Below are 15,531 nucleotides of genomic sequence, written 5' to 3' on the forward strand. Positions count from 1 at the left end.
AAATAAGACTATATTAGACTAAAGAACTTCTCTGTAGCAAGAAAAAAAAATTAACAAAGCGATGCGCTACTCTATTCAATGGAACAAAATGTTTGCAAATTATTCTTCCAACAAGGGACTAATATCTAGAATATACAGGGTACGCAAACAACAGCAAAACAAAAATTTTAAGTGGACTAAGGACATGAATAGATATTTCTTGAAAGAAGACAAAGAAATAGCCAACAAGTATATGAACAAATACTCAACATACTAATCATCAGGGAAACACAAATCAAAACCACAATGAAGTATTATCTTACCTCAGTCAGAATGCCTATTATTAAAAAGCCAAAAAAATAATAATAACATACTGGTGCTGATGTGGACAAAATAGAACTCTTATAAGCTGTTGGTGGGAATCTAAGTTAGTACAACCACTATGGAAAATGGTGTGGAGATTTCTCGAAGAACTAAAGTTACAAATACCATAGCTCCAGCAATCATACTACTGGTTATCTATTCAAAGGAAAATAAATCTATATATTAAAGGGACCCCTGTACTGGCATGTTTATTGCAGCACTATTCACAATAGCAAAGACATGGCATCAACCTAAATGTCCATCAATGGATAAATGAATAAAGAAAATGTGGTACATATACATAATGGAATACCATTCAGCCATTTAAAACAAGAAGGAAATCATGTTATTTGCAGCAACATTAATGAAACTGGGGTTATTATGTTAAGTGAAATAATCAAGTCACAGAAAGAAAAAATCACATATTCTCACTAATTTTTATGAGTTAATTTTTTTAAAAAGTTGATTTCGCAAAAATAGAGAGTTGAATGACAGATACTATATGCTGGGAAGTGTGGTTGCATGGGATGAAGAAAGGTAGGTTAACACATATAAACAAACAGTTAAATAAAAGGTATAAGTTCTATCGTTCAACAGCAAAGTAGAGTGACTATAGTTAATAACAATGTATTGTATATTTTAAACTAGCTATAAGAGAGGACTTGAATTGTTCTTAACACATAGAGATGAGAAATAACTCAAAATGATGTATACCTCAAATACCCTGACTTCATAATGACATATTTTATGCATGTAACAAAATAACATGTACTTTATAAATACGTAAAATATTATGAATTAACAATAAAACTAAAATAAATGGCTCCCACTAGAACAGTTACAAAAGCAAAATAAAATTTAAAAATTATCTGTTTAAAGGTATTAGAGAGCTGCAAAAGCTTTGAGGATGACAGGAGTGTAGGTATCAGAAGGCAGAAAAACATAAAAAAGTTAGTAGACAAACTACAACCCTGATTCCTCTGATGCCATTTACTGATTCTATGCACACATAAGAGGATATCTACATAGTAAAAGTAACTTTTAACACAATACTGTAAAATCAATTCTAGATTGTTTAATATTGAATTCTGGAAAGTAAAAGGGAAAGTTTTTAGAAGAAAACATAGGAGAAAAAATTCATGACTTTGGGTTAGACAAAAACTTATTAATTAAATAAGCTACAAAACATACTAAGCATAAAGAATAAATTATAAGAAAAACTACATTAAAATTAAGCATTATTATTAACTATACCATGACGCTGAAACAGTAAAGAAATCCTCTCAGTCCATAAACAATAGACTCAAACCTATAGATGAATAGGCAAAAGACTTTAACAGACATTTGGTAAAAGAGGATACACAAATGGATAGCGAAATATGAAAATGTGCTCAATTTCACGATATCAGGGAAATGGAAATTAAAACCAAAATGCAATGTCACCAAAATGGCTAAAATTAAAAAGTAAACAAAACTAAGTGTGGTAGGCAGAAGTCTAAGATCCATGAGTTCAGCATCTTTGTATCCATGGACTTTGTGTAATCCCCAACCTTAAAGCATGGGCAGCATCTCTAATTTGCTTCTAATACAATACGACAAAAGTGAATGGCTTGTGCATAGATAATTAAGGTCTCTAATCTGTTTACTTTAAGTTAATAGAAAAGATTATTCTGATTTCTTTTAGCAGTGTTTTGTAATTCTCATTGCAAATATCTTTTACCTCCCTAGTTAGTTGTATTCCTAGGTATTTTCTTCCTTTTGTGGCAATTGTGAATGGGATTGCCTTTCTGATTTGGCTCTTGGTTTGGCTGTTGTTGGTGTATAGGAATGATAGTGTTTTTTGTATATTGGCTTTGTGTCCTTCAACTTTGTTGAAGTTGTTTATCAGCTGGAGGAGCTCTTCTAGATAAGAATCATGTCTAGAAATAGAGTTAGCTTGACTTCCTCTCATCCTATTGGGATGTCCTTTATTTCTTTCCCTTGCCTGATTGCTCTGGCGAAGACTGTCAATACTATGTTGAATAGAAATGGTGAGAGAAGGCATCCTTGTCTTGTGCTGGTTTTCAAGGGAGAATGCCCTTCAATGCAATGCTTTCAAGGAGCTTTTGCCTATTCAGTATAATGTTGGCTGTGGGTTTGTCATAGATGGCTCTTATTATTGTGAGTTATGTTCCTTCAATACCTATTTTATTGAGAGTTTCTAACATGAAGGGGTGTTGAATTTTATCAAAAGCCTTTTCTGTGTTTATTGAGATAATCATGTGGTTTTTTTCTTTAGTTCTGTTTATGTGATGAATCACATTTATTGATTTGCATGTATTGAACCACCCTTGCATCCCGAGGATGAAGACTACTTGATGATGGTGGATTAGATTTTCAATGTGCTGCTGGATTCAGTTTGCCAATATTTTGTTGAGGATTTTTTCATTGATGTTCATCAAGGATAATGGCCTGAAGTTTTCTTTTTTTGTTGTGTCTCTGTCAGATTTTAGTATCTAGTAGATGCTGGCCTCATAGAATGAGTTGGGGAAGAGTCCCTCCTCCTCAATTTTTTGGAATAGTTTCTGTAGGAATGCTACCATCCCTTCTCTGTATATCTTGTATAATTTTGCTGTGAATCCATTAGGTCCCAGGCTTTTTTTTATTGGTAGGCTATTTATTACTGATTCAATTTTGGAGCTTGTTATTGGTCTGTTCAGGGAGTCAATTTCTTCCTTGCTCAGTCTTGGAAGGGTGTATGTGTCCAGGAATTTAACCATCTCATCTAAGTTCTCTAGTTTATGTATGTAGAGATGTTCAGAGTAGTTTCTGAGTTTTTATTTCTGTGTGGTTGGTAGTAACATTGTCTTTTTCATTTCTAATTGTGTTTATTTGAATCTTCTCTCTTTTCTTCTTTACTAATCTAGCTACTGGCCTATCTGCTGTATTATTTTTTTCAAAAAACCAAGTCCTGGTTTTGCTGATCTTTTGAATGGTTTTTCATGTCTCTATATCCTTCAGTTCTGCTAGCTTTGGGGTTGATTTGTTCATGCTTCTCTAATTCTTTCAGTTGTGAAGTTACGTTGTTAATTTAAGTTCTTCCTAACATTTGATATGGGCATTTAGTGCTATAAATTTCCCTCTTCACAGAGAAGACACAAACAAATGGAAAAACATCCCAAGCTCATGGATAGGAAAAATCACTATGACTAAAATGACTATACTTCCCAAAGTAATTACAGATTCAACGCTATTCCTACCAAACAGCCAATGGCACCCTTCAAAGAACTAGAAAAAACTGTTTTAAAATTCACATGCAACCATAAAAGAGCCCAAATAGCTGAGGCAATCCTAAGCAAAAAGAGAAAAGCTTAAAGCATCTTGTTACCTGACTTCAAACTATACTACAAGGCTACTGTAACCAAAACCACAAGGTACTGGTACAAAACAGGCACATAGACCAATGGAAAAGAATAGAGAGCCCAGAAATAAGGCCACACATCTACCATCTGATCTTTGACAAAGCTGACAAAAACAAGCAATGGGTAAAAGACTCCCTGTTCAATAAATGGTGCTGAGATAACTGGCTAACCGTATGTGAAAGACTGAAACTGAATCCCTTCCTTTCACCATGTACAAAAATCAACTCAAGATGGATTAAAGACATAAACATAAAACCCAAAACTATAAAAACCCTGGAAGATAACCCAGGCATTACCATCCTGGACATTGAAACAGGCAAAGATTTTATGACAAAGACACCAAAATTAATCACAACAAAAACAAAAATCGACAAATGGGATCTAATTAAATTTAAGAGCTTCTGCATAGCAAAAGAAACTATCAACAGAGTAAACAGCCAACCTACAGAATGGGAGAAAATATTTGCAAACTACGCATCTGACAATGGTCTAATATTCAGCATCTATAAGGAACTTAAACAAATTTACAAGAGAAAAATAACTCCATCAAAATGTGATCAAAGGACATGAATGGACACTTCTCAAAAGAAGACATACATGTGGTCAACAAGCATATGAAAAAAACTCTGTATCACTGATCATTAAGGAAATGCAAATCAAAACCACAATGAGACACTATCTCACACCAGTCAGAATGAATATTAATAAGAAGTCAAAAAAATAACAGATGCCAGCAAGGTTGTAGAGAAAAGGGAACACTTATACATTGTTGGTAGGAGTGTAAATTAGTTGAACCATTGTGGAAAGCAGTATGGTGATTCTTCAAAGAGCTAAAAGCAGAAATACCATTTGACCCAGCAATCCTACTACTGGGTAAATACCCAGAGGAATATAAATCATTCTACCATAAAGATATATGTATGTGAATGTTCATTGCAGCACTATTCACAACAGCAAAGACATAGAATCACCTAAATGCCCATCAATGACAGATTAGATAAAGAAAATGTGACATATATACACCATGGAATACTATGCAACCATAAAAAATGAGATCATGTTTTTTGTGGGAACGTGGATGGAGCTATTATCCTTAGCAAACTAACATAGGAACAGAAATCCAGATACCAACTGTTCTCACTTATAAATGGGACCTAAATTATAAGAGCTTATGAACACAAAGGAAACAACAGACACCAGGGTCTACTTGATCAGGGAGGGTAGGAGGAGGGACAGGAGCAGAGAAGATAATTGTTGGTACTGAGCTTAATACCTGGGTCATGAAATAATATGTACAAGAAATCCCAAAACACATGTTCCCTGTGTAACAAACCTTCACATGTACCCCCAAACCTATTTTTTTTTCTTTTTGAGATGGAGTTTCACTCTCGTCTTCCAGGCTGGAGTGCAATGGCACGTCCTCAGCTCACTGCAACCTCCACCTGTCAAGTTCAAGTGATTCTCCTGCTTCAGCCTCCCAAGTAGCTGGGATTACAGGCGTGCGCCACCATGCCTGGGCAATTTTTTTGTATTTTTAGTAGTGACAGGGTTTCACCATGTTGATAATTCTGTGTGGATATGACCTAATCAGGCGAGGCTTTTGAAAAAGGTCTAGAAGTAAGAGCAGAAACTCCCTCCATTGATGGTTTTGAAAAAGTAAGCTGTCAAGAATTAGACAACTACAAAGAAATAATTCTGTCAAAAATGTGAAGAGCTTGTCAAAGAATCCACTCCTCATCAAGTCCCTAGATGAGAACACAGCCTCTCCAACACCTTAATTTCAGCCTGTGAGTTCCTAAACAAAGAATATAATTAAGCCATGCTCTAACTTCTGACCTACAAAAACTGTAAAATAACAAACATATATTGTTTTAAAGCACTAAATTTGCATTAATTTGTTATACAACAACTGAAAATGAATACATCAAGTAATTTGAAAGATGTGGAGAAACTGGGTGTCTCATCAGGGATTGTAAACTGATACAACCATTTTGGAAAACAATTCGTCAGTAGCTACTAACGCCAAACATACACACGAATGCTTTGACTCCACAGCTTAATTCCAAAGTATATGTAAAGCTCAAACACATGCATATCCTTACCACAGAACATATACAACAATGTTCCTAAGAGTTCTGCTCACAAAGCCAATACTGAGACCTACCAATTATCTCTAATCTGCATAGGAGATATACAAATGTGTAATAGTAATCTACAGGAATGCTTTATAGCAATAAAAATAAAAGAATTTTAATTGCACATAACAATCAGTGAACAAGATGGATCTCATACATATAGCATAGAATGAAAAATACCTGACACGAAAGATTACACACTTTATTATTTAACTTATGTGAAGCTAAAGGGACATCAGTTTCTGACATTATAAGCCCGATAGTGATGAGTCCTTATGGAAGTAGTCACTGGAAAAAACACAAAAGGGGCTTTTAAGGTTCCAAAAAGTGTGAAATGTACTTTTTCTTAACCTGGATGATAGCTTACTTTTGAAAAATTTATGAATTTGTGCACTAGTGACTTGTGCACAATATATGTATATTATCCTTCAATAAAGGTTTATTTAAACATTAGTGTAATGATTCTCTTTACTACTGTGTCTCTCATAAACAGATGTCTGAATGTTTCATGAGGAATCTGTAGAGATATCAATTCCTGTGACTTATTTGTAAGGACTTTTCAGATTCTGAAAGAGAACATGAAGATAAATTTGGGAGTGGGTGTCAAGATCTCTAAACCAAGATCTCTAAATAGTATACAGTTTTAGTAACACCATCAAATTAAAAAGCAATCAAAAATTGTGTGTGTGGCTGGGTGCAGTGGCTCACACCTGTAATCCCAGAACTTTGGGAGGCCAAGGCAGGCGGATCACTTGAGGTCTGGAGTTTGAGGCCAGCCTGACCAACATGGCAAAACACCATCTCTACTAAAAATAAATTAGCCAGGCATGGTGGCGCATGCCTGTAATCCCAGCTACATGGGAGGCTGAGGCAGGATAATCTGTTGAACCCAGGAGGCAGAGGTTGCAGTGAGTTGAAATTGCGCCACTGCACTCCAGCCTGGGTGACAGAGCAAGACTCCATCTAAAAAAAATAAAAAAAAAAAAAAAAAAAAAAAATTGTGTGTGTGTGTGTGTATATAAATTCCAAGTCAATAAGTAATAGATGTTCAAGAAAAAAAAAATAGGAAAATACCATAGAGGAGCAATTTATTAATGTAAATAAGCTCAAAACATAATTTCTGAAATAAGTAAATACCATTTCTAATCTGCCAATTGCAAAATTGGCTTAAATGAATATTAACCAGTGTTAATCAGACTGTGGGCAAACAGGCATGCTCCACCTTTACTGCTGGCAATGTAAATTATTCTACTTGTTTGAAGAACAGCTTGCGTATTATTAATCTAGCAATTCAAATTCTGAAAATTTAGAATATAATCAGAGACATATTTTAAGAAGCATATAATATATGCATATTACTGACATTAATAGTTGAAAATACTAGAAAATGTCATATTACCTTTTCAGTAGCTGATACAAACTTTCCTTTGTAGGGAGAGAGTCAACTTTGTTGAAAAGATGCAACTGAAATGAAAGAGTAGAGACATTTTTGTCATGTGAATATTCATTTGACCACACACAAGTTATTGAAAATATTATTTTTAAGCTTAATATCCAGAATATGTGTACTCCATTTACATACTGGTAGAGAATTTATAAGCTAGTAACATGCATTATACAGAAAAGAAAAACATTTTCCTGAAAATCTCTTGGAAAGTTAAGAAGAGTGGAGTTGAAACAAAACAATACAATAAAAATACTTTATTAATATCTTCAAAGAATTTTTTAGTTTCATTGATCTTGCTTTGTTTAGCATAAGTTAATACTTGGCCTAGTTTTAAACAATAACATTAAAAGCTTTGAAATTTTAAGACCATCATTTCTACCTACATCCCTACTCAGCAGGGAACAGAAAGTCTGTGAAAATCTCTCCCATTGTTGTCACATTTGCAAATACATTTAAAAGCATTTTTACTATGCTGCAATAGAGTTGATACATAAGGGGTCTGCGAAAAGTTCATGGAAAATGTGTGTTATAAAAAAACAGGCTGGATGCAGTGGCTCACACCTGTAATCCCAGCACTTTGGGAGGCCGAGGTGAGCAGATCACGAGGTCAGGAGACTTGAGACCATCCTGGCTAACACGGTGAAACCCCATCTCTACTGAAAATACAAAAAATTAGCCGGGCGTGGTGGCATGTTTCTGTAGTCCCAGCTACTCGGAGGGCTGAGGCAGGAGAATCGCTTGAACCTGGGAGGCAGAGGTTGTAGTGAGCCGAGACTGCACCACTGCACTCCAACCTGGGTGACAGAGTGAGATTCCGTCTCAAAAACAAAAACAAAAAAAACAGGGACCAGGCGCGGTGGCTCATGCCTGTAATCCCAGCACTTTGGGAAGCTGAGGCGGCCAGATCACCTGAGGTCGGGAGTTCGAGACCAGCCTGACCTAAATGGACAAACCCCATCTCTACTAAAAATACAAAATTAGCCAGGCATGGTGGTGCATGCCTACAATCCCAGTTATTCAGGAGGCGGGAGAATCGCTTGAACCTGGGAGGCAGAGGTTGTGGTGATCCGAGATCATTCCATTGCACTCCAGCCTGGGCAACAATAGTGAAATTCCGTCTCAAAAAAAAAAAAACATTAAAATTAAAATTAAAAATTAAAAAGAAATCAGTGCATGAATTTCAATTTTCTGCACCAAAATAACTGGTACAAGTGATTGTTATCACATTTCTGAACAGGATCGAGTTTGAAGCACTAAGAAGGGAAAGAATCAGTGTGAAAACAGCCTCTATCAGGGCAACAGGAATTCTGCTAAAATTGAAGCAAGAACAAACAGCATATTGATGGTGAAGCTTAAGTGGAAGAATGGTAAAATCCCTGACACTTTACAAGAAGATTATTGGGACAATGCCTCCAAAGAAATCAGCAGTTTACAAATGAATAACTCATTTTTAGGAAGCAATGAGATAGTGTTGAAGAGGAAGACTGCAGCTACAGACCACCCACATCAATTTGTGAGGGAAAAAAAAATGAATTTTGGCTGTGCCCTAATTGAAGAGGACCAATGTTAACAGCAGAAACAATAGACAGCACCACAGACATCTCAATTGGATCAGCTTATACAATTCTGACTAAAAAAAATTAAAGTTGCATGAACTCCACTTGATGGGTGCCAAAATCTTTGCACCCAGACCAGCTGCAGACAAGACCAGAGTTTTCAATGGAAATTTTAAAGAAGTGAACACCCAATAGTGGGATTGCTGGGTCAAATGGTACTTCTATTTTTAGTTCTTTGAGATATCTCCAGACTGTTTTCCATAAGCATTGAACTAATTTACATTCCCACCAATAGCATATAAGCATTCCCTTTTCTCTGCATCCACACCATCATGTGTTGTTTTTTTGGCTTTTAACAATAGCTGCTCTGAATGGTATAAAGTGATATCTCAGTGAAGTTTTAATTTGCATTGCTCTGATGATTAGTGATGGTGAGCATTTTTTCATGTGTTTGTTGGCTACTTATATCTCTTCTTTTGAGATGCCTATTCAATTCCTTGCCCAGTTTTTAATAGTATTGTTTGTTTCTTGTTGAGTTGTTTGAGTTCCTCGTAGATTCTGGATATTAATCCTTCATCAGAAGCATAATTTGCAAATATTTTCTCCCATTATGCATGTTGTTTATTTACTGTTGATTATTTCTCTTGTTGTGAAGAAGCATTTTAGTTTAAATCCAATTTTCCATTTTTATATCGACTCAAAGGAAATCATTATATTAAAAAGACACCTACACTTATATGTTTATCACAGCACTATTCGCAATAGCAAAGTCATGGAACCAACCTAAGTGTCGATCAACAGATAAGTGGATAAAGAAAATGTGGTATATAAATACCATGGAATACTATGCAGCCATTAAAAAGGAGTGAAATCATGTTCTTTGCAGCAATAAGGGTAGAGCTGGACTCCATTATCCTAAGTAAATTAACTCAGAAACAGAAAATCAAATTCCACTTGTCCTCAATTATAAGTGGGAGCTAAATAATGGATACACATGGACCTGAAGATGGAAATAATAGACACTAGGACTCCAAAATAGGTGAGAGTATGGGGGGTGAAGACTGAAAAATTACACATTGAGTAAACTATTCAATATTTGGGTGATGGGTACACTAGAAGCCCAATCTCCACTATAAAACAATATGTACATGTAAAACATATACACATGTACCCCGCTGAATTTAAATCTAAAAAAAAAAAAATTAAACAAATAGGATCAAGATCCTGAAGTAGTTCTTTGAAGAACTGTAACAGTAGATGAAACACGGCTTTACCAATATGATCCTGAAGACAAAGGCACAATCAAGGCAATGACTAACAAGAGATGGAAGTGGTGCAGTCAAAGCAAAAGCAGACCAGTCAAAAACAAAGGTCATGGCAATAGTTTTCTGTGATGCTCAAGGCATTTTGTTTGCTGACTTTATGGACGACCAAAGAACAGTAACATCTACTTGTTATAAGTGTTTGGAATTAGTCAAAGATTTAGCAGAAAAATGCCCTAGAAAGCTTTGCCAGAGAGTCCCTCTCCATCACCACAATGCACATGCTCATTTGTCTCATCAAACAAGGGCAATTTTGAGAGAGTTTTAAGGGGAAATCATTAAGCATTCACCTTACAGTCCTGAGTTGGCTCCTTCTGAGTTATTTTTGTTTTCTAATATGAAAACAATTTTTAATGGGCACCCATTTTCCTCTGTTAATAAAGTAAAAAGGACTCCATTGACATGTAGAATTCCCAGGACCCTTGGCTCTTTAGGAATGGAATAAATGACTGATATCATCACTACAAAAAGCATCTTGAACTTCATGGAGCTTGTGTTGAGAAGTAAAGTTTTTTTTTTATTATTTTTATCTTTTAATTTCAGTTTCCATGAATTTTTGAAGTCCTCTTATATTTAAACACACACACATACACACACACACACACACACACACATTGAGGCAGCATCTGAAATACCTTTTAAAAAACTGGTATAGGAAGATTCTCCCTAGATGTAAAAGTAGAATATTTTCTGCGTTTGTTAGAGGTTATATGTTAGATATGGTATCATTAATTTAAATTTTCCAAGTTGTGTGTGAGTTGAAACTATAAAATAAAGTTTAAAAAATGTGTTCTCCTTAGTATTTCCTTGAAGATATGTGTGTGAGGGAGTAATATGTGAATCACTATTGCTAAGGAGTAATGTTTTGATCTACTGAAAAATTCAACAAATTATTCATAGCTTCAGTTTGTCAGAAAGTAACTTAAGAGGACTATTGTTAAATAGAACTATTCAATCTCTTCTTGTCTTCACTGCAGAAGACACACTTGTAGTGGCTGAGAAATAATTGAACAGATTGCCAGACACCATAAGTGATGTCTTCAAAGGATGAAATTTAAGGATAAATTGTTTCACTCTTTCTCCTTCTAGGCCCCAGTTTCTTTATATACCAAATATATGTATAAAGTACTTTTATCACTTATTTATCAAAGATATTTTATTATTTATTCTATGAAATATTATTAAACACTCTGTACTGTATAGTGTAATGAAAAGGCATAGGCTCCCTTAGAATAAAAGAATTTTCATGACAAACACAGTCAAGTTGAAAAAGAGAAATAGTCACTAAATCTATCTTATGCTAGTTTATAACTCTGACCAGAGACAAAGTAAAGATAGACAAATGGTCACTAAATCTTGTTAACAAATTAATCACTCTGACCCAGTATGAATTATCTTTCCTCCTAGGTTTTACGTTAACAGAGGACAGAGTGTTGAGTTCATAAATTTGATAAATCTTGTCTTGAAAGCAAATATCCGCCAAGATTTCAAGAAAATGTTATAAATGAAGTATATAAATAAGCAATACAAGTGTGCAAAAGTAGATGAAGATTAAAGATATGTATCTGTATTATGGATAATTTACACTAAAAATAGCTTGCTGGCAAGTGAAAAAGAACACAAACATAACTTCACTGTGTTTTAATTTTTCTCAAGAAAGGTAATGAGCTACAAAATGTCACCACAGTTCCACAGTGCCAATGTACTGAATTAATGAAAGCTGCTAGTTTGAAAGGGTAGTTATTTTACTAAGCAATTTGGAGAGCTCTATTTTTCATTCTCTTCCTCATTTTGAAATAAAACAAAATGAATTGATTGTTGTTCAGTACATTCTAGTTACAGCCTGTTATATTATTAATGACAGGAACACATTAAATCATTTCCTGATTGCATCAGAAGCTAGAAAGAAAAGGATAGATTGAGCTAACGTTATTTTTCAATATTGTAATGTTCTTGACCCCTTGAGCCACATATTGGTATTAAGATGTGATTTAAGCTTTCCTCTTTAGTTACAAAAAAAAGAAGAAGAAAACAGAAGAGTCTAGACTTTATTAAACTTCTCTACATTCAACCTCTTTCAAAACAGTTTGAAATTGAAAACATTTCTGTTGGTTAAAGATTTAGAACTCTTGATACTTTTTTCATTAAGTCTAGCTTTCTCCCTTGAAAATAAACATAGATATTTCTGAAATTAAGAATAAAAATGTAATGCAGTCATGATTTGCTAAATATGACCGTTTTTGTTTCTGTCGTTGCTGGACAATGAACAATCACTAACCATTTACAAAACAGCATTAAATGCCAATGTTTCAATCCCTATACAAGATATCATGAGAAAATATAAAGACAAAGATATAAAATATTAAAAATTTTTTAAATCTCAGAAGCTAGAAAGAAAATAAATACCAGATGTGTGTTTTGTATACAGTACAACTCTTTTTATCTTTAGAAAATAATCTTAACAAAGCTAGCCTTCTAATTTTTTTTCACTTCTTCATATTTTAAATCTACTTTTATGTTTCAACTTTCCAAAGACATTTATTTTGTACGTGAATATTTATATTGGTGAATCTAACTTCAATTATGAATACATTCAGGTAGCATTATGGAGATGCTTAGAAGGATGAAACTTAAGCTTTCTCTCTTTCTCTTTTTCTCCTCTGTTCTGTTTTAGTTACCTTTTTACTTTATTAATGTATAAAAATTTTAATTTTACTTAATCTGTCAGACAAGAGAGTAGCTTTGCACAAAAAGATCCTTTTCAGTAATTAAACTTAGTAGGAGTTGTAACCTATATTACACGTCCCTGAGTTAACAAAGGGATGTTTGAAATGTCTACCAATATCTAAAGGGTTTTCCTAAGGGGAAAAAAAAATGAATGGGTATAAGCTAGAGAGGCAGTTTTATACCAAAAAAAAAAAAAAAAAATCTAATAAATTAAGCCTTTCCATAACGAAATAGACTATTTTGAAAAACTTCTCATTGTTGAGTTTATTAAGCAAAGGCACATTTGAAATATTTTAGCAAAAGAGTCAAGGACATCAGAGGTATCCTTAGGGAAAGGCGAAGAGAGTTGAATGTCTTCTTTATCAACTCTAATTCTAATTCTAATCTTAACAGATTTATGGAAAAGGCTATTGAATAGAATTTGGAACGAATAAAATAATCAAGGAAATGTATCTTCCATAAAAGCTTATAAGCAGCTAAACAAATGAGCAAAAGGCAATAGAAAAGTAGAGACACAGATAAACACTCTCCTATCCTTTGAAGAGATACGTAGTGAAGAGAAACTTGATATAAAGAATTTATTAAGAAGTAGCCAGTAAAAAATATGCATCCAGCAGGGACTCAAGATTAGATGAATGTACCAAAAAGAGATAAAATCCTTGCCCTCAAAGAAATGAACATGATCCTGAACAGGCACAGAAATGCCAGCATTGTTGCAGTTATGGTTGAGATTAACATGTGTTAGCCCAGAGGTTACATGTGCTATAACTCTTTCTTTAGAGTGAGTGCAATGGTCAGGGGTCTGTTTACTGACCTACCAACTCATGCTATCAATAACTCAGAAAGAAAACAGAGATCAAAACCTCATCTGTGTCTTCTTATGTGCAGTTGGTCATCATATCTACAATAGCTGGGAATTAGTTGTACTAAGTGTGGCTGGAGAAAGCATGACAGTGACATCTTTCCTGGGACTAGTATTCAGTCTTCCCTCCTCCAAGACAGCCTTCTCCCCTCTACGTTTAGGATTAAAACATGAACCCTTTACATAGCCGGCCAAATAGGATGCTGTGTCTCTGAACACATCATTTGTCCTGTTTGTTTTTTTTTTTTTTTTTTTTTTTTTGGTCTCACCTCTTCAGGTTCAACTCTTTGGAAGGATTTTTTAAAACATCTTACTAATGACATTAGGACTTAAAGACGAGTTAACATGCTACTGCATGCTGCATGTCACACCTGTATTATTGCATTTGCTAAGACCCCAAATTATAATAGTTTTAACTACAAAACAAGAAAACCATATCTATACTATAGGGAGTTTATCAACATAGAATTTCAGGTCCTCCAAATGGTTTCTCATTAAATAGTAAACACAGCTAGCATGATAAGCAGTAAGAAAATCTTACTGTTGTTTGAGAACAAAGCAAGGTTTTTTTCACAACTATATGCAATATATTTAGTGTGAAAGGTTATCATAGAATACGGAAGAAAATTGTACTGACTGTTTTCCACTTTTCAGAGTAAAATCATCAACAGAAGCAAAAGTCTTTACCTGCTGAAATCTTTATTGATGTACTTAATGGTGAAATAATATGTCAGGGTTTTACTTTAAAATACTTCAGGATCAAAAACAGATGGAAAATAGAGAAAGGTAAATGAAACAAAAATTATTCACGTTGGTGATTGTTTAAGCTGCATAATGACAACACGCGAATTCATGGTACTATTCTCTCCACTCTGTATGTCTGAATGCTTCCATGACCAACAAATAAAAACAAAAAAAAATAAAATAAAATATTAATATTAACCTCTTTTCTCTTTAATTCCCTCTCTTTTAGCTTACTCCTTGGAATTCTAAGGACAACTCTAGTTAACGCGAAAGTAAAAATAAAAACCCAGAAAACCTTTTGGACAGATACCAACAAAGAAAAAGTCTGATACCTCTTGTAGATTCATTTTCCACCCCAAAGATTAGGTAACAAAGGAAATGCGGGAGAGAAAGAAACAAAATGGGGAAGAGATTGAGATGAGAGAGGACCATATGAAGGAGGTGAAGTCTTTGAAGTGGGAAGGAGGAAAATAACCTGAACTCGTAACTCCTCTTGAAAGTTCACTCTCTCTTCATTCCAGCTCTATTGACCCATTACCTGCAGCCCACTTGCTATTCAACAGTCTTTATCAAAGAGAGATCACATGGATACTTTTGTATGAGTGGTGTCACAAAAGGACATCTTGAGTCCCCAAATAAGGTGCAACATAGAAACCAGAAGTCCCATTCAGCCCAGTATTTATTCTCAAATGTCATAAATGATGTGCACAAGAAACTTTGCACAACCGGAATGTTTTATTTCTTATGTAACCGAAAAGTAATTTGCTTTGAGAAAACATTGAAGCTTAACTGCAAATTTTAATGCAATGAGAAAAAGACACATTTAAAGGACATTAGAAATTCAAGTGAGAGGCAATCATATTTCTCATTACATTCACTTTAAACAAGAGATTACTAAGTATTTTAAATTCCACAATTAGTATAATTACTAAAAGAAATTGCACATGTCATAGTTTGAGAGCTGAAGAATCCCAGATACCGTCTTATCTTCAGCC

At 34.4% G+C, this 15,531-nt stretch overlaps 1 long non-coding RNA gene across 1 annotated transcript in view; it reads left to right on the plus strand.

Moving 5' to 3' along the window:
* LOC144340997 (uncharacterized) overlaps positions 1 to 15,255 on the plus strand; it is a 36,898-nt gene extending 21,643 nt beyond the window's left edge. Inside the window, exon 2 of the long non-coding RNA XR_013417551.1 lies at positions 14,766 to 15,255. This is a non-coding gene — a long non-coding RNA (uncharacterized LOC144340997). The remainder of the gene's footprint in view (positions 1 to 14,765) is intronic.
* Positions 15,256 to 15,531: the final 276 nt, after the last annotated feature.

Source organism: Macaca mulatta, chromosome 5 (genome assembly GCF_049350105.2).
Source record: "Macaca mulatta isolate MMU2019108-1 chromosome 5, T2T-MMU8v2.0, whole genome shotgun sequence".
NCBI classification, from domain to species: domain Eukaryota; kingdom Metazoa; phylum Chordata; class Mammalia; order Primates; family Cercopithecidae; genus Macaca; species Macaca mulatta.